The 26,637-nt window shown below is 43.2% G+C and overlaps 1 protein-coding gene across 2 annotated transcripts in view; it reads right to left on the minus strand.

The window, feature by feature from the left end:
* PLCL1 (phospholipase C like 1 (inactive)) overlaps positions 1–26,637 on the minus strand; it is a 506,778-nt gene that overhangs the window by 383,159 nt on the left and 96,982 nt on the right. The gene's annotated exons all lie outside the window — the stretch shown is intronic.

Genomic DNA, 26,637 nt, shown 5'->3' on the forward strand with positions numbered 1-26,637 from the left:
ACCATAGACTAAGGTTCTACTGAACCTTAAAGTGCTGGCGAAGCGCTTTGCTGGGAGTTCGCTGACCCAATCGGGGTCTTGATCGATAGCTGCAGAGAGGGTGGAGCGCAGGCGTTGCTTCCGAACTGCGGGTGCTGGTCCTGTCCTGAGGGTTTCCTGTCCTGTCCTGAGGTCCTGTCCTGATTCCTAATCTGAGGGTTTCCTGTCCTGCCCTGGGTGTCCATTCTGCACCTGCTGTCCTTTGAGGGGTATCCTTCCTTGAGGGTTTCCTGTCCTTAACTGACCCGTGGCCAGGGTTTGGTTTTCACACCAGTCTAGGTAAATATTGCTCTGAAATCTTTCAAAATTGCACCTTTCTATTTTTCTGTCTTTTGCTTCAATAAAGACACACTTTTGCATATGTAATTTTTCCATGCTTTGCCGCAAATTATTGAAACGTAAAAGTCATTGCATATTTTCATAACGTTTCCCATGTTACCCTACCTGTTAGAAATCATATTTTGCATTGCAGTTTGTCATTTTCTGATATGGTCTAGAACGGCCTTTCTTAAACTGTCCAAAGAACTTTTGCCCTAAATGCATAGCGTTTCCTGTTGTGTCCCATATTAGCATTTCCATGATTACCCTGACTTTATTTCTCTATAGTTATGTACTTTTCATTATCTTGATTATCGATTGTCTTATCCTTGTAAATCTAATGCTTACTGAGAACGAACTTTAGATAAAGACTTTAAAACTTCCAGTTGTCCGTGGTCATTTTACAAAGGTATTGAATGTCATTTTGAGTTGTATTTTGCTGCCTTTCCTTCACAGCTAGCTCCCTGATTCATTGTGGTCATAGGTACCCGTGTCGGTGGATGGTAAGTCGGGTACGCTGAGGAATAACAGTAGGGAATTCACACAAATTGGTAGCAGCCCGTGAAGTCACCCGGTCAATGTATATGGTGAATTGAAATATATGGGCCCGAAGCCGGAAGCGGCGAAATTATTGGTTGGGTGACCTCGCGCGCTCTATCAGTTTTTCTGGTAGCAGAGGTATGGTTAGGGACTAGTTAAAGGTTAGGTAGGACTAGTTAGGCTAGTCAAGTCGGTAGCTGCTAGTATATTGATGCTGCTATAAGAGTGGCCGTTCCGAGGGACCTGATCATTCTCTTGAGAATACGCTGCTTTGAAATTTATGAATTGTTTTATCATTGTTATTCTTGTTGTTATATTGTTATATGTATTAATCCATGCATTTGTAAACTGTCTCGTTCAATGTTGTCCGAACTCCCCGGGGAATTGAATGGCAAAGTGGTGAATAGAATCCATTTGCCTTGAGGTCGCAGGCTCAAGGAAAGTTAGGTGCAGGTTAGGTACAACCGGGAAGCACTAACTAGGGTTTTTTCTGAATACGTGTGTGAATAAATGTCAGTAACGAGGTTCATTGGCAAAATTCCAATAGTGGCGTAACCTAGTAAGGGTCACATCGGAAGAGTAGCAGGTTCATCGGAGCTTGGGTGAAAGCAGAGGGGTCCGCTGGGAAACCTTAGACTCGGATATATCCCAGAGAAGTGGATGAGTTTAGGGAAGTAACAGGTTCACTGATGCTAGAGTGAAGGGTAGGCGGAAGAGATCTACCCGCAGCGTATGAAAAGTAAATGGAAGTAGTTTACTTGCAGTAAAATAACACTTTCTCTGTCTAGACACTTGAGCACTGTGGCGAATGTGTATTCGTTGTAAAATAACCAAGCACTAGCACTTTAGAAAGAAAGAAAGTTTCCGTTACCTTGTGAAGGGAGGGAGTCAGCCGCGAAGCGTCTCTGACGTCACTCCGTGCCGCGCTGGGATTGGTAGAAACAGCGGGCGGGTAGCGGGGCTGGAATTGTGAAGGAGGGGTGAGCGCCGAAGAGTGAGAACTGTCTCACGAAGGGGCCGCGCACCCATTGGTCGAAACTATTTGAACGCGTGCACCCCATTGGTCGCACGGAATTGCAAGACGCGTTCTGATTGGAGGTAACTTTGTAAACAAAGTTAAGCGTAGAAATCGTATGTGGCACTCGTATTGTCCAGAGACTAGACCAGATCCAAGAAGCCAAGGGTTTGAAAGGGATCAGTGGAAAGCCAATAGATACGATATTATGTATGGGACTAAGAGAAAAATGTCCCTCGTAAATAAGGTAAAGAATTACTTCAAAACGAACAAACCGATTAAATCAAGAGAGGGCGTTATTGTCCCACCACCCAATACTCCCGCCTCTTTCATGATGTTTGATCGAGGGTACAATACCTGTGTGTGGTTGGAAAATTGGGTAAAGTACACAAAAGATGACGGAATATTGGCTTTTCCGTTAGACGGTACCTTCAATGGTAGGATTTTATTTAATTTGAGAACCCGAATGAATGAATTGCATCCCAGACCGAGACTAACGCAGTATGAGGCATTAGAGGAATGGGAGATTGAGGCTTTCGAAAGAGAGAAACCCCGAATGGACAAAGGCCTGACCAAGTGGTACCCAAGGCTGAAACAAGAGACCAGGGATAAAAAGATGAAACAGTGGAGACAGAGCATGATTGTTGAGGGTCTGTTTCCCATGATGCCAGCATGTACCCCTTCGGGGGAAGAGAAAAAGACAGAAAAGTGTAAGCATTGGGGAGCTCTTGGGGAGTCAGACGATGAATTATTAGATGACATCTTTACGAGAAGTCCGCCCCCTTATAATGAGGGAGCCCGACCTTCCAGTGCAGGAGAAAATCCCCAGCGTCCATCTATTAAGGAGGAGAACAGATCCCTAAGTAGGGGGGGAGGTTGTCAGATACCGCCCTATTTTGAGAATCCCGGACCCGCGGAGGTAAGAGATATATATCCTAGAGTGCCCGTGAGCCCGGAGGAAAAATATTCCAGCAAGAGAGTCTTTTTCCTCAGACCTCTTTATGAAAACGAAGAAAAACCATTATGTTCAGGAATGCCCTTTTTACAGCCTCCATATGAGGAAGAGCGCAGGTCATTTGGCATGGGAACTTTGTTCCCAAAACCAAATTATGGTGGAGGACCAAGTGAAACGCATCCTACTGCCCCGAGCTTTACCCCTCACCTGACCCCACAGATAATACCTGACCGAACATTAGGAAGAGTACTAGATGAAAGGGAGCAAGAGGTCCTAGCTAGACAGAGAACAGAAATAATTCAGAAAATCTCCCAGTTAAATAACAGTCCTGAGGCTTTGACTATTCCGGTAACAATTGGACCAGTGGTTCCGTTATATGGGAATAATCAGGGAAGTCCAAACCCTCCAGTTATTAACCCAATCATGGCCCCACCAAGGCAGGAGCCCCTACTGATAGACGATCAGTCCAGTGAGTGCGAGTCCGAAGTTGTGTTCTTGGACCTGCCAAACAAACAGACCGGGAAGGGAATGCAGAAGAGGCATAATCCTTTTAATGCGAAAGAAATTAAATTAGAATCAACGTCGGTACTAGGAGCGTCTCTCTGGTAACTCCGGAAGAAATTGAAAATTGGAGTCGTGAATTAGAAAAACAGACTCAGCAAACAAAACCTTTAGACCTCTACAAACTGAGGGTAGAAATAGAGGAATTAATGGCAGGAAATGTGGGATTAGACAGATTAAATACCTACTCTGAAGAAGAGTTGCTGTTTATGTGTAAAAGCCTTACCAGAAGTACCAGAGTGCTCCACGAAAAGCTGACAGACACTGCAGCTAGTATGGGGGTAGATATTTCAAGGTCCAAGCCCTTGCAAAAACCTTACAGAGCTGAATTCTCAGACAAAGATATAGAGAACTTGAATGTGTCAGGGAAAAAGTTGCAGATTAAAGAGTTGCTAGCAATTTTGCAAAAATGGGGAGACGTGGAAAAATGGAAAAGCAGGTGGGCACGAAAGAAAGATGAGGCTCGATCCAGACAAGCGACCCCTGAGTTCGCTTTGAGAGAAGTAGACAAGCCCGAACAGTTATGCCCCATGCGTGAAGTACCAGGTGGGAGGTATGTGCACGTTCCATGGTCCAGACAGGATATTGTGTCCTTTACTAACGATTTCCCGAAATTGCGCGAAAAGCCAGTTGACTGGTACCGGCAGGTGGAAAGGTTCGTAAAGGTGCAAAAATGCCTGTGGAAAGACCTGGATGGATTTTTCGATATTGTGGTCCCGGTAGATCTATGGACCGAGTGTAAAATAGCCATAGCCTGGCCTAGTGAGGAGTACCCGAGGGACTCTAACACAGGGGAGCCGTCGATTGAAGTGATGAAAAAATATGAACAAGTAATTCAGCATTTGAAAAATAAGGTGCCCGCAAAGGAAACGGATTGGACCAGGATAGATAGAACGACGCAGGAAAGAGACGAGACAGTACACTCCTATTATGAAAGGCTGTTGCAGGTGTTTAAAACCTACAGTGGTATAGATAACATCGAGATGAAGGATATGACGCATTTCATTTACAGGTTTGTAAACGCTTTAAGACCCGAAATTTGTCAGTGGATAAAGGATAATAAAATCTGTTGGCATACCAAAAAGGTAGACGAGGTCCTACGGTATGCAAAATACTGTGAGGACGAGATGGCAGAAAAGAAAAAGGCTCTCAAGGAGAAGGTTATGTGGGCTCAAGTGAAGCTCGCAGAACAGCAGGAAAAACAATTGAGTAACATGGCCAAAAACACTCAGAACCAAGGTCCTGGGGGTGGGGGAGGAGGTAAGCCCCGGCCCAAAATGAGCAGAGAAGAGGCTATGAAGAAATTTCCCTGTCACCAGTGCGGAGAAATTGGACACTGGCGGAACGAGTGTCCTTATTTGCCTGACGATAACCCCAAAACACCTGATTTAACTCCACAGACGCAGAAAGAAAGACCAAGAAAGACTCAACCACAGGTAAAAACGATTCAGGTGCCCCGAGCTCCAAAGCAAGTGTATAAGGGAAAATCCACAGAGGGTGATGAGGTAGAAGTCTGGGAAAGCAATGAGAACAGAAATGCAGCAACTTCGCAGTATTTGTTAAATGATACCTTCCTTTGTGATGACCAGTACTGACGGGGCCTGAGAGGGGAGGACGAGGAGTGCGTACTTGGCGCCTCCTTGCCGGTAGACCAGTCCGGACCATACATTGAAGGAAAGGTTGACGGAAATGATGTCACTTTTCTGTTGGACACTGGTGCTACTCGTTCTACTGTGAGAACAGTGGACGTTCCAAACCTACCCCTCTCGGGAGAAGCCATCCAAGTAGTGGGTGTATCTAATCAATTGATTAGTACTCCTGTTACCAAACCAATGGAGATATCAATTGGAAACTTTAAGGAAATGCATAGATTTGTCGTTTGTGACACCAGTCCAGTGAACTTACTGGGACGTGATTTGCTGTGCAAAATGAACTGTACCATCTTTTGCACACCAAAGGGAGTTGAAATTCAGACCCCAGATGAAGATGGCATCTATAAATTAATGTTAATCAGACCTGACTCAGAGATTAAACGAATGACTATGCAGGATTTGCCCAAAGAACTCCAAGAAGCAGTGAAGCCAGAAGTGTGGGACTTTACTGGGAAGGATGTAGGGTTAATGAAAAACGTGGACCCCATACAGATAGCAATCAAGGACAATGCAGTATACCCCAATACTAAACCCTACAGAATGAATGCCGAAGTGAGAGCAGGTGTTACCCTAGAAATACAGAAATTGCTAGAAGGAAACATCATACAGGAGTATTGAGTAGCCCATTTAACTCACCGATTATGGGCATCAAGAAGCCTAGTGGCAAGTACAGAGTAGTGCAGGACCTACGAAAAGTAAACAAGATAGTGGTCCCCTGCTGCCCTATTGTCCCGAACCCAGCAGTGATTCTGTATCAGATTCCCTGGGATGCTGAGTGGTTCACTGTGATAGACCTGTGTCATGCATTCTTTTCCATTCCCTTGCATCCGGATAGCAAATTTCTTTTCTCATTTGCCTTCAATGGTCACGTGTATGTCTGGAACAGGGTCCCCCAAGGGTACACAGAGAGCCCCTCTATCTTTAATCAGATCTTGAAAAAATGTTTGGAAACTTTGGTCTTACCTGGAAACTCTGTCCTAGTGCAATACATTGACGACCTCTTGGTGGCGTCTAAAAGTCATAGGGATTGTGTGATTGACACCATTGCCCTACTGAATCACCTGAGTGAGAAGGGACATAAAGTGGCCCCTGAGAAATTACAGTTCTGTACAAATTCAGTGAAATATCTGGGGCACCAGATAGAGAAAGGCGTCAGAAAGGTAACGTCAGAAAGAGTGAGAATAATTCAAAAGATGCAGTTACCCCGTACTCAGAAAGAGATCAGAATGTTCCTGGGAGTGATAGGATACTGCAGGCAATGGATTCTGGGATTTGCAGTCCTAGCTAGGCCCTTGATAAAAATGACCAAGAGAGGAACACCGGATGTGGTACAATGGGATGATGAAAGCTTAACAGCCTTCACAAAACTACGGGATTGTCTGTGTACAGCCCCTGCGTTGGGAATGCCAGACTATTCCAAGGAATTTGCCCTATTCTGTGACACTCGCGATAATTGCGCGTTGTCAGTCTTAACACAAGAACATGGCACAACCAGAAGGCCTGTGGCATATTTCTCTGCCACCCTGGATCCAGTGGCTGCTGGATTACCAGGATGTCTGAAAGCAGTAGCTGCTACCTGCGCAAGTTTAGAGCAGAGTGAGTCCATTGTCATGGGACATCCTGTAACTGTGTATGTTCCACATGGAGTGGTAATTTTACTGACCAGAACGAAAACTCAGTACCTCACCCCTAGTCGGCTGACTAAATACGAGAGGATTCTTGTGGGTGCTGCAAATGTAAACATTGTCAGGAGCAGTATTCTGAACCCCGCCACTTTGCTCCCCGATCCAATGGATATGAAAGATGGGGTGGATGATGAGCATAATTGTATTGATTTAACAGAATTCAGCACCAAACCACGCCCAGACATTAAAGAAACACCATTGCCTGTGCATGACAAGGAATTATTTGTGGATGGTTCATGTCTAAGACATGAGCAAGGAGGCCTGAGTGCCGCCTATGCGGTAGTCTCCTTAACCAAAATTGAAGAAGCAGGTTATCTATTTGACGTAAAGTCTGCACAAGTAGCCGAATTGATTGCTATGATAAAAGCTTGCAAAATTGGGAAAAACTTAAGCATAACAGTGTATACTGACAGTCAGTACTGTTATGGAGTTGTGCATGACTTTGGCCAGTTGTGGCTACAGAGGGAGTTCCTGACTTCATCAGGTACCCCTATTCGAAATGGAAAAGTTGTCCAAGACCTTTTAGAGGCAATCCAGTTACCAAAGGAACTGGCAGTGGTAAAATGTGTTGCTCATAAGAAGGGCATGGACACTGTATCACTGGGAAATGATTTTGCTGAACGAGTGGCCCAATGGTGCGCCAGAGATCGATATATCATAAATCCAAAACGAGGGGGGCCCGGAACCAGCTGCCAACTTCAAGTGTTTGAAGAAGTGCCTACATGGGATGAAGTGAAAGAGTGGCAGCAGGCGGCACCTTGGCAAGAGAGAGAGAAGTGGAAGGAAGACGGGTGTAGACCAAGACGTGTGGATGGTGTCATCTTGGGCCCAACTGGTATGCCTGTGTTACCTAGACACTTACTTGGCACAATGGCGAGATTGATACATGAAGGATCACACATTGGTAGGGACGCCATGATTCTAGTGTTCCAACAGACTTGGTACAGTAAAAAGTTCAGGAAAGTAGCAGAGTCCCTCTGCCAGAGGTGCCTGCCATGTCAAAGGATGAACGCTGGCAAAAGAACTTCGGTGGAACTGGGAAAAATTGGGAGGTCAGGGGGTCCCTTTGTGAGAATACAAGTTGATTTCATCACCATGCCACGTTGTGAAGGGAAGCGATATGTCCTTGTCATGGTCTGCCTATTTTCGAAGTGGGTGGAAGCTTTCCCTACTCCCCAAAATGACGCACTGACAGTAGCTAAGTGTTTACTGAAAGAACTGATACCTAGGTTCGGGGTTCCAGTCACTATTGAATCAGATAGAGGCCGACATTTTCAGAATGATGTAATCGACGAACTCTGTAAGGCCTTTGGAATCACACAAAAGCTTCACTGTGCGTACCATCCAGAGGCTTCTGGAATAGTGGAACAAATAAATGGAACTATCAAAAACAGACTAGCAAAACTGTGTGATGCATCTGGCATGACCTGGGTGAAGGCCCTGCCCCTGGTCCTGATGGGACTCCAAAGTGTTCCTGACCGCAAGACAGGCCTAAGTCCCCATGAAATCCTGATGGGAAGAGTGATGAGACAAGCATGGGTACCAGGAAGCAAACTGTTGAGTATTACTGATGATTTGGTGCTTGAATACTGCAAGAGATTAGGTGACCAAGTGCGTTCTATCTCTCGCCAGATCGGAGAAGACGCCATCCTCAATCCAACGACTCCTCTCCACAAACTGGTCCCGGGGGACTGGGTCAAGATAAAGAAGCATACTCGGAAGAGCTGCCTGGAGCCAAGGTGGGGAGAGAAGCGTCAGGTGATCCTGGTAACAACCACAGCAGTAAAGTGTGCAGGGGTTCCACATTGGATACACGCCAGCCACACCCAGAAGGTATTACCAGACGAAGGGCCTGAAGAAGAAGGGCGTCCAGCAGAGGACTCTGCAGGAGCCAGACCAGAAGTAGCTGACGACGTACAGCCCAGTACCAGTCAAGCTGCAGGATCAGCAGATGTTGGCCCAGGAATAGTTGATGACGAACTACCCAGAGTCCAGCCTGCTGAAGGGGTCCAAGAAACTGAGCCAGAAATAGCTGAAGACGAGCTGCCGAGCATATGGCCAGAGGAATGGATACCATTGATTGATCTCACCGAAGACCCCATTCGAACAAGAGAGCGACTTTGTGAAGGTAGAGAGTGGACTAGAGAGGAAAAGCAAGGCACAGGCGAAGAACCTCAGGATCTTGAGATTCACATCAAAACTGAGGAAGGAGAAGGTCAGACAGGGACAGAACAAGTGATTGATACTCCTCCACTGACTCCTGATGTCGAGAAGGGACAGACTAGACATAGCGTAATAGTTCGAGCAGAAGAAAATCAAGAGATCGAAGTGCTTGAACAGGATCAGATAGGATTAGAAGAACGTGTTCAGGAAACAGAAACAGAGACTTTTGAAAAACAACCGCAAAACTGTCCTGAACAAGGCCAGATTAGTAACCAGGCAGAAGAAATAGATGCTAGCCCTGGAACTAGTCAGATAGAAGGGGAAGAAACTGAAACAGAATTGCCACAAACTAATGAAAACAAAAGGGCAAGAGAAGAAAACGAAGTCTCGGTACCAACTAAAAGACTTAAGAAAAGAAAGCACATTGAGCCTGGATACATAAAGAAATTGAGACTGAGAATAAAAACAGTAGAAGAAAAACGTGCAGAAGAAAGAAGAAGTGCTTGCATAGCAGAACAACCAGAAGATACTTCCAAGAGAAGGAGTGATCGAATAAAAAGACAAAACAAAAAGTACAAGTCTCCTGAATGGACGCTTGTTTTAGAAGAATTTGAAGATCTTGATATAACTGACGAGAGCGACGGAGAACCAGTCGCTGAGTACTCTGCCGAAGAAGAAGACGAGCCACCGTGAATTTGCACAAAGTAAGCTACTGGTGTAAAGACACAAAGAGGGGTCGAGGAACTTCTTCTGAGCCAAAATGTCTGATTCAAACATGAATGGTAGACCTAGTTGCAGTCGTTGCAAAACATGCTGCAAGGTATGTGTATGTAGTATAGTTATACTGATATTACTCTGGATAGGACTAACAGTTTTCATTCCTTTTGCGGTGAGCAAAAATACTAATATTGACCCTACTGAGATTGTAAATACTGAGACTGAAGAACTAACAACACAAAGTGTAGCAAAACATGAGAGAGCACTCAGACAAACAAAACAAGACCTAGAAGCATCAGATGAGGGAGGACTACATTATCATGGAGTAAAGAATAAAACGCATTTAACTGTTTTCGCAAACTTGTTAATACACTATGTAGAGACTATGGAAATTGAAGACTGCTATGTCTGCATGAAGCTACCTACCTCTGTAGCTGAAGGCGTGACATACCATCACCTGCCCCTAACGTATGGAATTTCCTGTAGCATTTTAGCAAGCTTATTTTACAAAAGAGGACCGTTACAGTACTATTACTCTAACAATGACGTGATCTTTTCTGAACTCCCTATACGTGGGAACTTGAATCCTGCACATACTAAAAGTGACGTTACTCGCTATATGGGCGAATACTTTCTGACTATAGGTAATATAGACATAGGACGCACACAGAGATAACTTGACCTGTTCTTTGCGTGAGCAGGAAAAGATGTTCCTGAACATGGCAGAGAAAAGGAGAATAAAAATAAAAAGAAAGGCAGATGACGAAACACAGAAAAGGCCAAAATGGGCTGAGAACATGGAAGGCACCTCAAATGGTGGGGCGGGTCCTGCTCTGTTGCTGGATTTTGAAAAGAAAGGCAAGCTATGTCTTCACCGCGAGAAGACTAGCTATTATAATAACATTTTCATTGGTTCCAGTGAATGCGAACATAATTACAAGGTAATTGGAGGTTGGGGTTTCAAAAATGGGTCAGAGCCTGTGTTTCCTGGAATTTATTATATTTGTGGGGACAAGGCTTATTTCAAATTGCCGGATCACTGGTATGGAAGCTGCTATTTTGGCATAGTCTTCCCGAAAATATACCATGTGAACAAAGTTGCTGGAAGCAGTGAAAATACTAATGGCTTAGTGCGTAGTAAAAGAGAAAGCATAGGTGAAATAATGGGTAGTATTTTCAGTGCACTGATACCTGGAGTGGGAGTGGTTCTGAACACTCACAGAATTTGCAAATTGTCCACTATAGTGGATGTGCTGTCTACTGACACAGCTCATGGATTTCTGCTGGTCAATACCGAAATGGTTGCGATCAGATCAATGGTTTTGCAGAACAGACTTGCTCTTGATACCTTATTAGCAAAAGAGGGCGGAGTCTGCCGGATGTTGAAGGCGCAACATTGTTGCACTTATATTCCGGACAAAAGTGTACAGCTCAAAAGATACGTGAAAAACATTACTAATTTGGAAAGGGAACTCAAACCACTCGAGGTTGACAGTGCCTGGAAGAGACTGGTAGATGGTCTCTCAAATGTAGGTCATTGGTTTGCTAGCTTAGGTAAAAGCTTATTGTTTAAGGTACTGATGCCAATTGGAATTATAGGTCTTATCCTATTCTTCATATTTGTCTGTTGCAAATGTCGTAAGCATACCCCAAAGCATCAAGTGAATGCGAGAGGAGTGAAACGAAGTGTGGATGAACTTGAATTAGAGGAAATGAATAATCAGATATACAAAAGAGTGTAGAATTCTCACCCTACCAAAAATGAGAGAGAAAAGCTGAATAGCTTGCTGGAAGAGATAGAGCTGTATAAGGTGTGAGAAGTTGGCATCTGGTTCCATTTATTTTGTGATGATAGTAAATATCATCAAAGAGGGGATTGATGAAGCAAAGCTTCGCATTTGCGACTTGCTGTAGTCATGAACCTCGCTCATGTGTAACCAAGTAATAATTTGTATGTCTTACTAACCTTTATTTCATGTTTGAACGAGGTAAATGAAGCTTGCACATGTGTATTTCTAATACGATTAATTCGAGTCAATAAAATGGCCGCTGCTTTGAAATAGCTTCCGCGCATGCGTCAGTCACACTCACGTGTCCTGACGTGTTTGCAGGTCTGGAGGGAAATAGTTGCGCATGCGTAATACATAGCTTTGGCAATAACGTGGTACTGCTCGTGCCATTGCTCTTGTGCCTGTGTATATGTAGCTAACATTTAGACTGCATAAGTATATTTTTTGTGATAAGTTGAAAGTACAAAACCAATGATGTGTTTTCATAACGTTATTTCTATGTATTAATTTGTTCTCGCTTACTTTTCATGTACCGCGGGAAATGGGGGTTTGACTGAGCCGAAAGCCATCTTGGAGGTCCTTTCTGCGCAGGACCGTCCGCCTGGGGAGAAGTCAACCTTGGCTGGTGGAACTCAGCCAGCTGGCAGGGATGGGCAAGATGCTCCTGAGAACTGACCTGCGAACTCAGCAGGACGGAGTCATGTGTCCCTATTCTGAAACAATGTTAATTTGTCATTGTATTTCCCTGGACTTTCTCATGAGAACCCCAATCTCGCTAGGCGGTACCCAGAGATGCAAAGTAGGCATCGAAATAGTGTGTTCTGATTGGTGTGTTACCCAAATCCTATCTTAGGACCAATCCAAATTGAGGGATTCTGACACTTTGCAACATTGGGGGGTGGTACACCGTCCCCAAACTGTATATCTACCCTGGGTTCATCTAGGGAAATTGTCCGACTTGTCTGGTTTAGCTGACCTGTCACTGACCCAACGCACTCAATAGTGACTGAAGATACAGAGCACTGCGGAGTACTCTGTCCGAAATTGACCATAGACTAAGGTTCTACTGAACCTTAAAGCGCTGGCGAAGCGCTTTGCTGGGAGTTCGCTGACCCAATCGGGGTCTTGATCGATAGCTGCAGAGAGGGTGGAGCGCAGGCGTTGCTTCCGAACTGCGGGTGCTGGTCCTGTCCTGAGGGTTTCCTGTCCTGTCCTGAGGTCCTGTCCTGATTCCTAATCTGAGGGTTTCCTGTCCTGCCCTGGGTGTCCATTCTGCACCTGCTGTCCTTTGAGGGGTATCCTTCCTTGAGGGTTTCCTGTCCTTAACTGACCCGTGGCCAGGGTTTGGTTTTCACACCAGTCTAGGGAAATATTGCTCTGAAATCTTTCAAACTTGCACCTTTCTATTTTTCTGTCTTTTGCTTCAATAAAGACACACTTTTGCATATGTAAATTTTCCATGCTTTGCCGCAAATTAATGAAACGTAAAAGTCATTGCATATTTTCATAACGTTTCCCATGTTACCCTACCTGTTAGAAATCATATTTTGCATTGCAGTTTGTCATTTTCTGATATGGTCTAGAACGGCCTTTCTTAAACTGTCCAAAGAACTTTTGCCCTAAATGCATAGCGTTTCCTGTTGTATCCCATATTAGCATTTCCATGATTACCCTGACTTTATTTCTCTATAGTTATGTACTTTTCATTATCTTGATTATCGATTGTCTTATCCTTGTAAATCTAATGCTTACTGAGAACGAACTTTAGATAAAGACTTTAAAACTTCCAGTTGTCCGTGGTCATTTTACAAAGGTATTGAATGTCATTTTGAGTTGTATTTTGCTGCCTTTCCTTCACAGCTAGCTCCCTGATTCATTGTGGTCATAGGTACCCGTGTCGGTGGATGGTAAGTCGGGTACGCTGAGGAATAACAGTAGGGAATTCACACAAATTGGTAGCAGCCCGTGAAGTCACCCGGTCAATGTATATGGTGAATTGAAATATATGGGCCCGAAGCCGGAAGCGGCGAAATTATTGGTTGGGTGACCTCGCGCGCTCTATCAGAACTAAAACAATGGTAAGCAATGGGAGGCCTATAAACCAACTGTAAGGCAAAAAGGGGTCTCACAAGGGACACTGCATGCAAGGCAAGAGCTAAACAGTAATTAGGTGTCCAGACTGCAGTACTAAAGGATCAGGTGGAGTGTACCACTAGAGAGCATTTGTTTGCACATGTAGGACATACATTGGCCCTTGGTGTATGTGTGCATGGTGTAGATTAGTATAGCAGCATTCTGTCTTACAGTATAGTAACAACTATCTGATATCCCTCAGTTCAGTCTTTTTGGTCATCAGTTCAACACATCAAACTCTGTTTTCTTTTCTCCTTCATTTTCCTACTTCCTGATTCTTGTCTCTCTTTTGATGGGGGTGGGGGGTGGCCCTCCAGTACTCTTTCTTTCTACTCCAACACCCATACCCCTCTTTCTCCTCCTGATTTACTTTCATCCTTGTGCCCTTTTCTATGTCATTGTGCCTATATCAACAATGAGTGATGACTGTTTAGAATTAGGAATCTTTAAAGTTACAGTGTCAGTCTCCGAGGGATGGTATGGTGCTTTAATCTACCGCCCCCCCCTGGACCGAAAGCCAAGTTTGTTGATCGCCTGATGGAACACATTGCTTTACATGTGTTAGCCACTAACAGATTCATTCTGTTGGGAGATTTTAACTTCCACGGGGAAAACCGATCCGACTTAGAAGTAAATAAACTTTTATCGGCATTAGATCTAATAGGTCTTTCACCAAGAGGAGAAGGGGCTACACATATAGCGGGCCATCAATTGGACCTTGTTTTTTCTAATATAGACCAGCTTGTGTGTAAGACTCCAACACCCCTCCTCTGGACCGTTCATTCCCTAATCGAGATCAGGATGCCGCTTGTGAAACCATATGCAGCTAATCGACCCAATCAGACTGGTTTCAGGCAGGGGAGGAAATGGCATAAGCTCACGGCAGAAGCCTTTGAAGAGGTCTTTCCCACTGAACTCGCCCCCACTGCTAGTGAGGTAAGAGCCAAATTGGAGGCCTTCAATCTGGCTTTGGAATCGGTATTGGATACTATTATTCCCTTACAGAAGCAAAATATCATACCTAGGAGGGTCTCGGCCCCTGGTACACAATGGAATTAAAACATGATAGAGCTCGCTGCAGAGATTTGGAAAGAAGATGGAGAGCGAACAAGTCCAATGATAATAAAACTTCGTATAGATAGGCGCTGGCCAAATACCACTTAAAAATGAAAGAGGCCAGGCAGATGTTTATCACGATTCAGATAGAGAGCACTCCCAACACCTCCAAAGCTCTGTTTGGGATAGTGAAGGAGTTTGTAGCCCCTACAGTATGTAGTCAGGCTACACTGGAGTCACAGGAGCTATGTGACTCCCTAGCGTACTTCTTTCACAATAAAATCTCTAAAATGTATGAAAACTTCCCCATGCCTGATCCTCTCTGTGAGGGAGTGTAAAATTTGTCAGAAAGGACGGTTGAAACTGCAGCCTGCTCCTTATGCAGCTTCTCATCAATTACAAATCAGGAGGTCTTGAAAGGCTTAAGGACAGCCAAGTCGGGCTCTTTGAGTGACATCTGCCCCCCAAGGATTATGACGCTGCTGGCTTCCAGCTGTGTTCAATCAATCACAGATATGTTCAACCTGTCAAACCTCACGGGCATGATCCCTCCAACATGGAAGGAAGCCCATGTACGCCCGATTTTAAAAAACCCTCGGCGGATCCTACCTCCCTAGGAAACTATAGACCTATTTCCCTCCTGCCTCTTCTCAGTAAGATCGTTGAAGGGATTATTAACCGGCAGTTAAGTTCTTATCTCGATGCAAACCAGCTTTTGAACCCTTCGCAGTCAGGTTTTAGACCTGGGTTCAGTACCGAGATGGCGACTCTAGAGATAACAGATTCGCTAAGACTTACTGTCGATGCAGGAGGGTCAGCAATCCTAGTTCTATTGGATCGCTCCGCAGCCTTTGATACCATCTCGCACCGTAGGCTGGAGGAGAGATTCATGGAAGCAGGGATAAACGGAATGGCACTCAAGTGGCTTAACAACTTTCTCTCAGAGAGATTCCAAACGGTGGTACTGGGCCCCTACTCATCAAAAAAATATTACCTAAACAGAGGAGTGCCACAGGGCTCCTGTCTGAGCCCGACACTTTTTAATTTATACATGGCCTCACTCGCGAGGATTGTGGAACAATTAGGTTTTGGTATTGTCTCCTATGCAGACGATACGCAGTTGATCTTTAATATCGGATCGAACCCCGCTTTAGACAAAAAAACGTTTTGCCAAAGGAATGCTTACCATTGCAAACTGGATGACTGCAAACTATATCCAGTTGAATCCGGATAAAACCGAACTGATGCTACTAGGTAAAGCTACTGAAGTCTGGTCAGATGATTGGTGGCCACAAGAGTTAGGGACTGCGCCATCACCTAAAGAGATAGTAAAAAGTCTGGGACTAAAGCTTGATCAAGCTTTAAATATGAAATCCCAAGTCTCGGCAATCACAAGCTCATGTTATTATGCCCTCCGACTCCTAAGGAAAATATTACCTTACATTCCGCTCCACCATCGGAGAACCCTAGTCCAAGCAATGGTCACCTCACGATTGGACTATGGGAATGCTCTATTGGCGGAAGTCGGGAAGACGCTTATGGCCAAGCTACAGGTGGTGCAGAACACTGCCGCTAGAATGATTCTCAATCAACCGGCGGGTTCTCCCTCAGCGCCACTGTTAAGGAAACTTCATTGGCTATCAGTAAAAATGTAACAAGATACGGAAATATATCCCTAGTAGGCATCTGAGATCAACAACGCAGCATTTGCTACAGCCCCCGCGCATCCGACTGGTCAGGACGGGAGGGAAAGCCTTCTCGTACCTGGCACCCAAGTACTGGAATCAACTCCTGTTGGGTCTGCGTACTATGACCAGCTACAACGGTTTTAGAAAACAGCTGAAAGCTTATTTATTTTAATCTAGAGTATTCTCGTTTTCAGCTTTAGGGAGGTTGTTTTGACTGGATAGCGCCGCGATGCCCCAGGGTGATGTGAGCGCTTTATAAACTATTTTCTTGCAATAGGCTGCTTATGCTCGGAATTCCACCTGTCCCTATGTTGCTTCCTTCCGACCCCTCCATGCCTTTCCCCTCCTTCCCAATCCATACTCATCACCTTTATCTCTCACCAGACACACTGGACTGAGTTAGTGACTCATATAATGTGGTAACAGCCGTGAGGATCAGAAGACAGATGCAAACAGCTGTGGACAGTCAAAGCACAACTACAAATGTATCCAAAGAATTAATGGATCCTCAAAATTTGGGGAAGGATCCACTATCCTGTAGGGTTCTCAGAGGTTACTGTTACTTCATATCATCACTCCAACTACTAAAAAGTTTTTTTGTTTCCATTTATGCCCTCTGCGTAAAGGGCGGGTCCACTTTTATTCATTTCACTTACAGGTGTGAAATAGCTTTACTTGCTTGACTAGATGATTGCTTACTTGCTGAATGCAAGCAGCTGCATAGCAGGCATTGACAAAGTCTACCCAGGGCCTGGAAGTTAAATGCCAATAGTAGACTGCAGAACCGATTGTGCCAGTCACTATAGTGGCAATGCAAAAATGCCTTCCAGACTATCACTGTAGCTTGACTGTCAAAGTGCAAAACATGCACTATAACCTGTCAAAATAAACTTGATAGATACAAAACTCCCTTTTAAATATTAGTCACCCCTATGTGTAGCCCACAAAGTAGAGTGCAAGATAGTTAAAAGTATGATGTTTATAAAAAGGAATATCACTGCGTCCCTATATTGACATGGATCTAAGAGCTATTTCCACTGTGGAAGGCTTACCTGTCCTATGTAAAAAATCAGAGTACAGATTGAAATACTAATACTGTTATTTGGGGTTTGGAACCAGCTACAAAAATAATTAAACAATTATGTTTAATCGTTATTAAAAATCCAATTTAATGGTGAAGTCAATCTTATTTATAAATATTAAGAAAAAGTAACCTTCAGAAAGTTTCCTTTTTCCTACCTGAAATTTAGGGAGACTAACTTGCATTGTCTCTCCAGTTTCACCTAGCCAGCGACTAGTCTTGAATAGATGTGAATGAGGTGTGAAAGGCCTCCCAGGAGAATACAATATGCTGACCTGAACAGGCAGAAATGGCTCCTCTGAACTGCACAGAATATGCAAGGTATTGTTGTGGGCATCCTTTTTGACACTTACATTGTCAAATCCTGGTGAGGGTGAAATCCTGCTTGACAGATCTTCTGGCTTCACATATAACACTTATAGTGAACTTGAAAGGGACAGAACAGGTTGCCAAGAGCATTCTTGTATATCCACTACCTAATAGTAATATAAACAATCCCCTCATTTTTGTTATAAGTAATGTTTCAAGGTACAGTGTAGGGTGGTGCCTAAAGGTATACTGGAGTGGTTGGGTGCCAAGAGGCGACTTCTTCAAAGCACTGAGGTTTATTTGAAAATGTGCAATTATCACACTGCAAACTATTCTGCTTAATGATATGGTGAGAATGAGTCATACATGTATAATGCCGCCTTTTATAGTAATGGAAATGTAATATTTGTTAACATTTTCTTACAGTTACTCAAATGAATCAGTCCCTTTTGTCACTACTATACAACACTTTGAATTGCTATACAGATGTATCCTGCAGATAATTCAGGGGGTTGATCACAATTAATTTTGTAAAAACGGAAATCTTTTTCTCCGTTCTCACATTAAAAAAACACTTTGTCATAAAAAAAATACATGTTTTATTTTATATGGAAGGAAATTAACTACTCAGCCTCCATCTTGGACCGGGCAAACTTGACAGACATTTTGTGAACTTATTTAGTCAGTGCGGCACCCAGTTCTGGACAGATTCAGAGTACCAGTTGGTATGAGAGAGGCTCTGTGGGGAAAAAGCAGTCAAGGGCTAACAGTTTTTTTCTGAAAAACAGACCAATATACTATTTTCTGATATATAACTGGCATATTTTTTTATTTTGTTACTTAACCTGTCGTTATTCCCCAATCACCGTTGGCCTGCCTTCTAGGGGCCTTTCCGCAACCACATAATCGGAAAATTACCTCTAGATTTATAGACCTTGCCTTGGTCCTAGCAAAATGAAAAATCACTATAAATTGGAAGGGCCAAAGGGGCCCCAACTCTTAAATGGAGAGAAGAACTCCTTAAATGGGTGGGATATGAGAGTGCTCCTCCGCAAGGCTAGGAGAGGACAGGGTTTGATTGATAATGCCAATATTTATGGCTCACCCCCAATCATAATGCCATTAGTGAACTAAGAGGCAAGTCAATAGTTATATAAACCATAACTATGGCCTAGATATTATTAATAGATGGAGAAACATTATAGTTTATTAATTCAAACATAAAAGATGCTTTTACAGTGCACATCCTGAACTCAAGTACATAAAAGTACTCTCATATGTGACAAAAAAAGGAGGCTCTGTGTAATTAAGGTCCAGATTTACTATGATTTTTTTGTTGGGGTTGTGTCACATTTGTAGCGCAGCCCCGGCGTAAAACCATGTTTGGTATTTACTAAGCCAGGCAAAGCCACTGCCTTGCATTTGTTTGTGTTAGGTAGGCGAGTATGGGCATTCCCATGCCTCCTCCAATGTATTTCGTCGCAAATCCATAGATAGGCCTATGAGCTTAGGTTTGAGCCAAAATGTTGTGCCTGCCCAAAAGAGGTGTAATGAGGAGAAATATCTTTATTTATCCTTGTTACTTCCTCTTTTTAGGAGTGCTGCATTCTGCAGCTCACATAGAAAGAGAAAAATTACTCCTTTGTGCATGAGGTGTATCTTCCTGTGCAAAAACAACTCTGTAGTACAAATGAATTGTGTTTGGTTCCGCACTCTGATGTAAATAAAGTAAACGTCTTTTCTTTATATTTTGTTAATGTCGTTGGTGCATAGGGTGGTAATCTTGCTGGGCTGCCAAGATTAAAACGTAAATGAATAAAGATATGAATCCTGTGTCACAAGATACATTCCATCCATGCACTCCTTTCAACTTTTCATGAAATTTCCATAAAATCGTTATTCATTGATTTGTAATTTATTTATTGATAGCGAAGATTTTCAAAATTTCCATATTTTTCAAGAATATTTTATATCATATTCCAAAGTAATTGTGTTGCCCAATGCATTTCAAGCATATAGCCCTTCTTCAGGGGACTTCCGTTATATCTAGAAACAGTAATATGTCGTCATTGGTATCATCTTGTGAACAAAACAGAACATTGCATAGGACGTTCAACTGTAATGAATGGCATTTCAAACATTATTTGTAGGTTTGAGCGAAATTTAGTGCGGGTGGTTACCCTTTATATCCCCATGTGGATTTGTGCTACGAAACGTGGGTCGTGAAGGATAAGGGTCACGGAAGGGTACACTAACCTCGGTTGGTAAAATACAGCATAACTGATGTGCTGCAAAGATAAGTACATAAATAAATGTCTCATAAATCGAAATAATGATAGTCTAACGCGAACGGTACCTGCCAGAATAAATCAACGTTTCTTACCGAGTAAATAAATCGGTAACTCTCTCCTCGCTATCTTCGGCGTGCGACGCTCTGTACAGCGGTACTCTATCATTCTAGACTCTATAGGTAGAGTCCGTAATCACGTGGTGCGGGTAGATGTTCACGTGGTATGGAAGCGTAATAGACATAAATGACGACTGATATGTGTACTGACGGAAAGTGTATAAACGTGGCCATGACAACGGTCGGGTTTCTCGGGGATAGATGTATTTAAGGGTTGCCTATACCATAACTCTGGTATTTTACTATGCCATGAGAGGTATTAATCATGTAAAATAAAGCAAAAAGATGTATACGAAACTGTGAATAATACATATCAAAATAGAATCGTAAAATTTACACTCATGGAAATGAGTATGTGCAAATATTTTCCCAAGTCATTAGAGCTGGACAAAATGTCAATGTATATAGTGGGACTAGTTCCCAATGATATAGTTCAATAGGCTCGTTTATAAATAACAATGTAAATCTATCCTTTCATTGAGCCCTTTTGGTTGTAAGGTGCAAAGATAATTGATCCAAAAGACTTCTCTACGTAATAGGTGGCTGTTGTTGTCTCTGCCAGGAAGTATTGCCACTTTTTCCAAGATACAAAATTTCAATTGGCTCACATTATGTCTTGCATCATTAAAGTGTACAGCTATCGTGGATTTTTCATTCTTCAAGCGGATGTTGCTTTTATGTTCTATTATTCTTGTTTTTATTTTTCTCTGAGTTTTACCTACATATGAGAGGCCACATGGACATCTTAGCATGTAGACAACGTTAGAAGTATCACAAGTTCCTGTGACTCTCAATTTTACCGTTGTGCCTTTGGTCGGGTGGTTTATCGTGTTGCCTTTGATAATTGCTGAACAGTTGCCACAATTGTGACATGGGAAAGTACCTTTGTGTACACTGTGTTCATGTTTTTTTGTTTCTTTAACCAATTCCTTTAAGTTTTTTGTTCTTTCATACGCAAAGATGGGTTGACTTTCAAATAAGCCTTTAACATCTTCTTCTAGAGCTAACATTGGCCAATGTGTTTTGATTGACTTTTTAATTTTCATGCTGCTTGTTGAAAATTTGGATACAAATACGGTTCTTTGGTCTTCCTTCTTTTCTTTTGTTTTTAACAGATGTTCTCTTTGTAATTTGTCTGCTCTTTCTGATGCAGAATCCAAGATGGATTGAGGATATCCTCTTTTTTTGAATTTTTCCAAAGTTTCTTTTTTGTGTTTTTGGTACAGGTCGTCAGTTGAGACTATACGTTTTATCCGCAACAATTGCGAAAATGGCAGGTGTTGTTTAAGTGGCGCTTGGTGGAAACTTTTATAATGGAGTAGGTTATTTCTATCCGTCTTTTTTGTGAATACACTTGTAGTAATGATTCCATTGCTGTTGATCACTTGCACATCCAAAAATGATAATATTTCTTTGTCAATGGTGAAAGTGAATTGTATTCTGTCATTGATCAGGTTCAGTTGATTTAAAACATTAATGAGACTGTCTTTGTTCCCTTTCCAGAGTACGAAAATGTCATCAATGTATCTTTTATACAGTATTAAGTTCTTGGTCTATTCTTCGTTGCTTAGTATGTGGTCTAGCTCATATCTGTGCATGAATGTATTAGCGTAGGTCGGCGCAGCACAATTGCCCATGGAAGTACCCGACATTTGCACAAAAAAGTTGTCTTCCCATTTAAAATAGCTATGATATAGCGTGAAATGTAATAGTTCCATAAGGAATACTTTTAGTGCTTCAGGTTTGTCTTCATGCATTAAAAAACTTTCAACGGCAGTCATGCCCAAATCATGTGGTGCTATGATTTGGGCATGACACAGGATTCATATCTTTATTAAACAAGCATTGAAAATGCAATAGGTCTCGCTATAGAAGAGTTTGACATTTTTCATTTTGCAAATGGATGAGTGGCGTTGCGTGGATGAGTGGCGTTGCGTGGATGAGTGGCGTTGCGTGGATGAGTGGCGTTGCGTGGATGAGTGGCGTTGCGTGTGTGAGTGGCATTGCGTGTGTGAGTGGCGTTGCATGTGTGAGTGACGTTGCGTTGTTGATTTGCGTTGCGTTGTTGAGTGACGTTGCGTTGTTGAGTGACGTTGAGTGGCGTTGCATGTGTGAGTGGCGTTGCGTGGGTGAGTGGTGTTGCGTGGGTGAGTGGCGTTGCGTGGGTGAGTGGCGCTGCGTGGGTGAGTGGCGCTGCGTGGGTGAGTGGCGTTGCATGGGTGAGTGGCGTTGCGTGTGTGAGTGGCGTTGCGTGTGTGAGTGGCGTTGCGTGTGTGAGTGGCGTTGCGTGTGTGAGTGGCATTGCGAGTGTGAGTGGCGTTGCGTGTGTGAGTGGTGTTGCGTGGATGAGTGGCGTTGCCTGTGTGAGTGGCATTGCGTGTGTGAGTGGCGTTGCGTGTGTGAGTGGCATTGCGTGTGTGAGTGGCGTTACGTGGGTGAGTGGCGTTGCGTGGCTGAGTGGCGTTGCGTGGGTAAGTGGCGTTGCGTGGGTGAGTGGCGTTGCGTGGTTGAGTGGCGTTGTGTGTGTGAGTGGCGTTGTTTGTGTGAGTGGCGTTGTTTGTGTGAGTGGCGTTGCGTGTGTGAGTGGCGTTGCATGTGTGAGTGGCGTTGCGTGTGTGAGTGGCGTTGCGTGTGTGAGTGGGGCTGTTGTTTGAGTGGCGCTGTTGTTTCAGTGGCGTTGCGTGTGTGAGTGGCGTTGCATGTGTGAGTGGCGTTGCGTGGTTGAGTGGCGTTGCGTTGTTGAGTGGCGTTGCATGTGTGAGTGGTGTTGCATGGATGAGTGGCGTTGCCTGTGTGAGTGGCGTTGCGTGTGTGAGTGGCGTTGCGTGTGTGAGTGGGGTTGCGTGTGTGAGTGGCGTTGCGTGGCTGAGTGGCGTTGTGTGGGTGAGTGGCGTTGCGTGGGTGAGTGGCATTGCGTGGTTGAGTGGCGTTGCGTGGGTGAGTGGCGTTGCGTGTGTGAGTGGCGTTGTGTGTGTGAGTGGCGTTGTGTGTGTGAGTGGCGTTGCGTGGTTGAGTGGCGTTGCGTGGTTGAGTGGCGTTGCGTGGTTGAGTGGCGTTGCGTGGTTGAGTGGCGTTGCGTGGTTGAGTGGCGTTGCGTGGTTGAGTGGCGTTGCGTGGTTGAGTGGCGTTGCGTGGTTGAGTGGCGTTGCGTGGTTGAGTGGCGTTGCGTGGTTGAGTGGCGTTGCATGTGTGAGTGGCGTTGCATGTGTGAGTGGCGTTGCATGTGTGAGTGGCGTTGCATGTGTGTGTGGCGTTGCATGTGTGTGTGGCGTTGCATGTGTGAGTGGCGTTGCATGTGTGAGTGGCGTTGCATGTGTGAGTGGGGTTGCATGTGTGATTGGCATATGTGAGTGTTTTGCATGTGTTAATTTATATTTTTAATGTAATGTGTGTGTGTATTCGTGTATTTGTATTGGGATTATAAGTGTTTAGTGAATGTTTTTAAAGTGTGTTTTATTTTTATTATGTAAAAATGTCGTACGCTTTGTATTCCCTTTACGTTTGTTACGTAAGGGAGATTAGCGTTCTAGTCTTTTTTTTATTTTGATGTAATGTTTAGTGTGACGTAATTTCTAGCCAATCGCAGCGCTACGTTTTGTGACGTAGCGTTGCGTTTGACGTGCGTCAACGGGGAAATTCCCATATCTTCGAGAACCGTCACGTGTGAAAGGCGCGTTGTGCTTCTTGTGTTGTTGCTGCGTCGTTTGACAGGTAAGTTTGAATTTTAATATTATTAATGTTTTGTATTGTTTATGACGTTTGCGTATTCAGACTGTATTTCGTTTTGCGTATGTACTTAGTGTATAGTTATGTGACGTTTTAAAATGTTGATGTGCTATGTATAAATGTTGATTTTAATGAATATATTGCAAATGTCTTAATTTTATGGGACGTAGTTCCGACATATTCCAACTGAATTTGACTTTTTGTATGCTGTTTGTGTACAGCTATTGAACGTTTGCAAATTTTTATCTGCTATGTATTAATGTTGTTTGTAATGAATATATGGCAATGTTGGAATTTTTTGTGATGTACGTACGACATATTCCGACTGAATTTGACTTTTCTTTTGCACATCGTGTCTAGCTATTGAAAGTTTCAAAATTTTTATGTGCTATGTATAAATGTTGTTTTTAGTAAATATCTTTCGATGTAGTTATTTTATGTACTGTACTTCAGACATTTTTTGGGAAATATTTTTTTTGTTGACAATGTGCGATTGCGATTGTACTGTTGTATTGTAATGACAGTGTCTTTCTTTTGCAGTATTATTCTTTTGTGTTGTGAATGATTTTGATTAATATTTAAGGCTGAGATGAATTTAGACACTATTGGTATGCAACAACCTTCAACGTTTAAACTAGTGTTACTTGGTGTTTGCAGTAAATATGTTTTTGTACTTGCAGCTTATTTAGCTTTAGCCTGTGATCGTTTGTGAAGTGTTTTGGCTCGGTTTTTTTTCAAATAGTCTATGTTTTTTCCAATATGGCCGAAAATGTTTTCATGTGCATTGGTTTGATTTACAAAGGTGTTTTTAAGACTTATGCATTGCCAGATGAATCTTGAAAGTAATCGGCGGAAGAAACGCCGGAACGATATTTACGTGATCAGCTCGTGGATGATATGTTCACATGTGCTGTCAATGACGTCAATCATTACTTTCCATTTTATTTTATCACGTCGCAGCCCCACTTTTGAATTTCCCTATTAATAAAGCATATTCTTGTTTTAACCCTCCCTTGCTTCGTTAGTTTTGCTGTTATATATAGCGCTGTTCGTAAAAGGTGTGGCTGTTGATCACTCAGTGGTACTCCGTGTATCCACCTCAGAAGGATGAAGGTCGGATTCAGTCCTGACGGGGTTTACATTTATGGCCTGAAGGTTGTACATCGATGTCAGAGCTCAGTACTTATCTAAAGAATTCTAACTAGTGTGTCAGTTACGGACTTACGGTTTCTTTTCATCTGCAAAATAGTTAATAACTTAATGGCCATATAATTCCAATCCTCATTTTTAAGAATACATTTTCAATGGCCATGTTTATTGTAAATTCATTGTTCCTTGATGGCAAAACGAGACTAACTTTCTGGCCTGATTTGAGCATGGTTTTATTGGCAGTATGCCTATTGGGTGGTTTTGTGCCAAGTATCTTTGTTTGTGTTAATGAAGATTTAATAGTTGGAGTCACTTGAGGTTTGCATGTGAGTGAACCCAAGGAGTCCAATTGTAGTATATATTTTTTTGCGAATAAAGTCCAATTTGTTTTCTATATTGGAAAGCTGCATGCACATATTCGGCTTGTGGGTGAGTGGCGTTGTGTGTGTGAGTGGCGTTGCGTGTGTGAGTGGCGTTGCGTGTGTGAGTGGCGTTGCGTGTGTGAGTGGCGTTGCGTGTGTGAGTGGCGTTGCTTTGAGTGAGTGGCGTTGCGTGGGTGAGTGGCGTTGCATGTGTGAGTGTTGTTACGTGGGTGAGTGGCGTTGCGTGGGTGAGTGGCGTTGCGTGGGTGAGTGGCGTTGCGTGGGTGAGTGGCGTTGCGTGGGTGATAGTGGGCTTGCGTGGGTGTGAGTGGTTACAGAGTACAGAGTGGGTGAAAGGTACAGAGTGGGTGAAAGGTACAGAGTGGGTGAAAGGTACAGAGTGGGTGAAAGGTACAGAGTGGGTGAAAGGTACAGAGTGTGTGAAAGGTACAGAGTGTGTGAAAGGTACAGAGTGTGTGAAAGGTACAGAGTGTGTGAAAGGTACAGAGTGTGTGAAAGGTACAGTGTGTGTGAAAGGTAAACTAGTGTTACTTGGTGTTTGCAGTAAATATGTTTTTGTACTTGCAGTTTATTTTGCTTTAGCCTGTGATCGTTTGTGAAGTGTTTTGGCTCGGTTTTTTTTCAAATAGTCTATGTTTTTTCCAATATGGCCGAAAATGTTTTCATGTGCATTGGTTTGATTTACAAAGGTGTTTTTAAGACTTATGCATTGGCAGATGAATCTTGAAAGTAATCGGCGGAAGAAACGCCGGAACGATATTTACGTGATCAGCTCGTGGATGATATGTTCACATGTGCTGTCAATGACGTCAATCATTACTTTCCATTTTATTTTATCACGTCGCAGCCCCACTTTTGAATTTCCCTATTAATAAAGCATATTCTTGTTTTAACCCTCCCTTGCTTCGTTAGTTTTGCTGTTATATATAGCGCTGTTCGTAAAAGGTGTGTCTGTTGATCACTCAGTGGTACTCCGTGTATCCACCTCAGAAGGATGAAGGTCGGATTCAGTCCTGACGGGGTTTACATTTATGGCCTGAAGGTTGTACATCGATGTCAGAGCTCAGTACTTATCTAAAGAATTCTAACTAGTGTGTCAGTTACGGACTTACGGTTTCTTTTCATCTGCAAAATAGTTAATAACCTAATGGCCATATAATTCCAATCCTCATTTTTAAGAATACATTTTCAATGGCCATGTTTATTGTAAATTCAATGTTCCTTGATGGCAAAACGAGACTAACTTTCTGGCCTGATTTGAGCATGGTTT

The sequence above is a fragment of the Lissotriton helveticus genome, chromosome 3_1 (genome assembly GCF_964261635.1).
Source record: "Lissotriton helveticus chromosome 3_1, aLisHel1.1, whole genome shotgun sequence".
Lineage (NCBI taxonomy): Eukaryota > Metazoa > Chordata > Amphibia > Caudata > Salamandridae > Lissotriton > Lissotriton helveticus.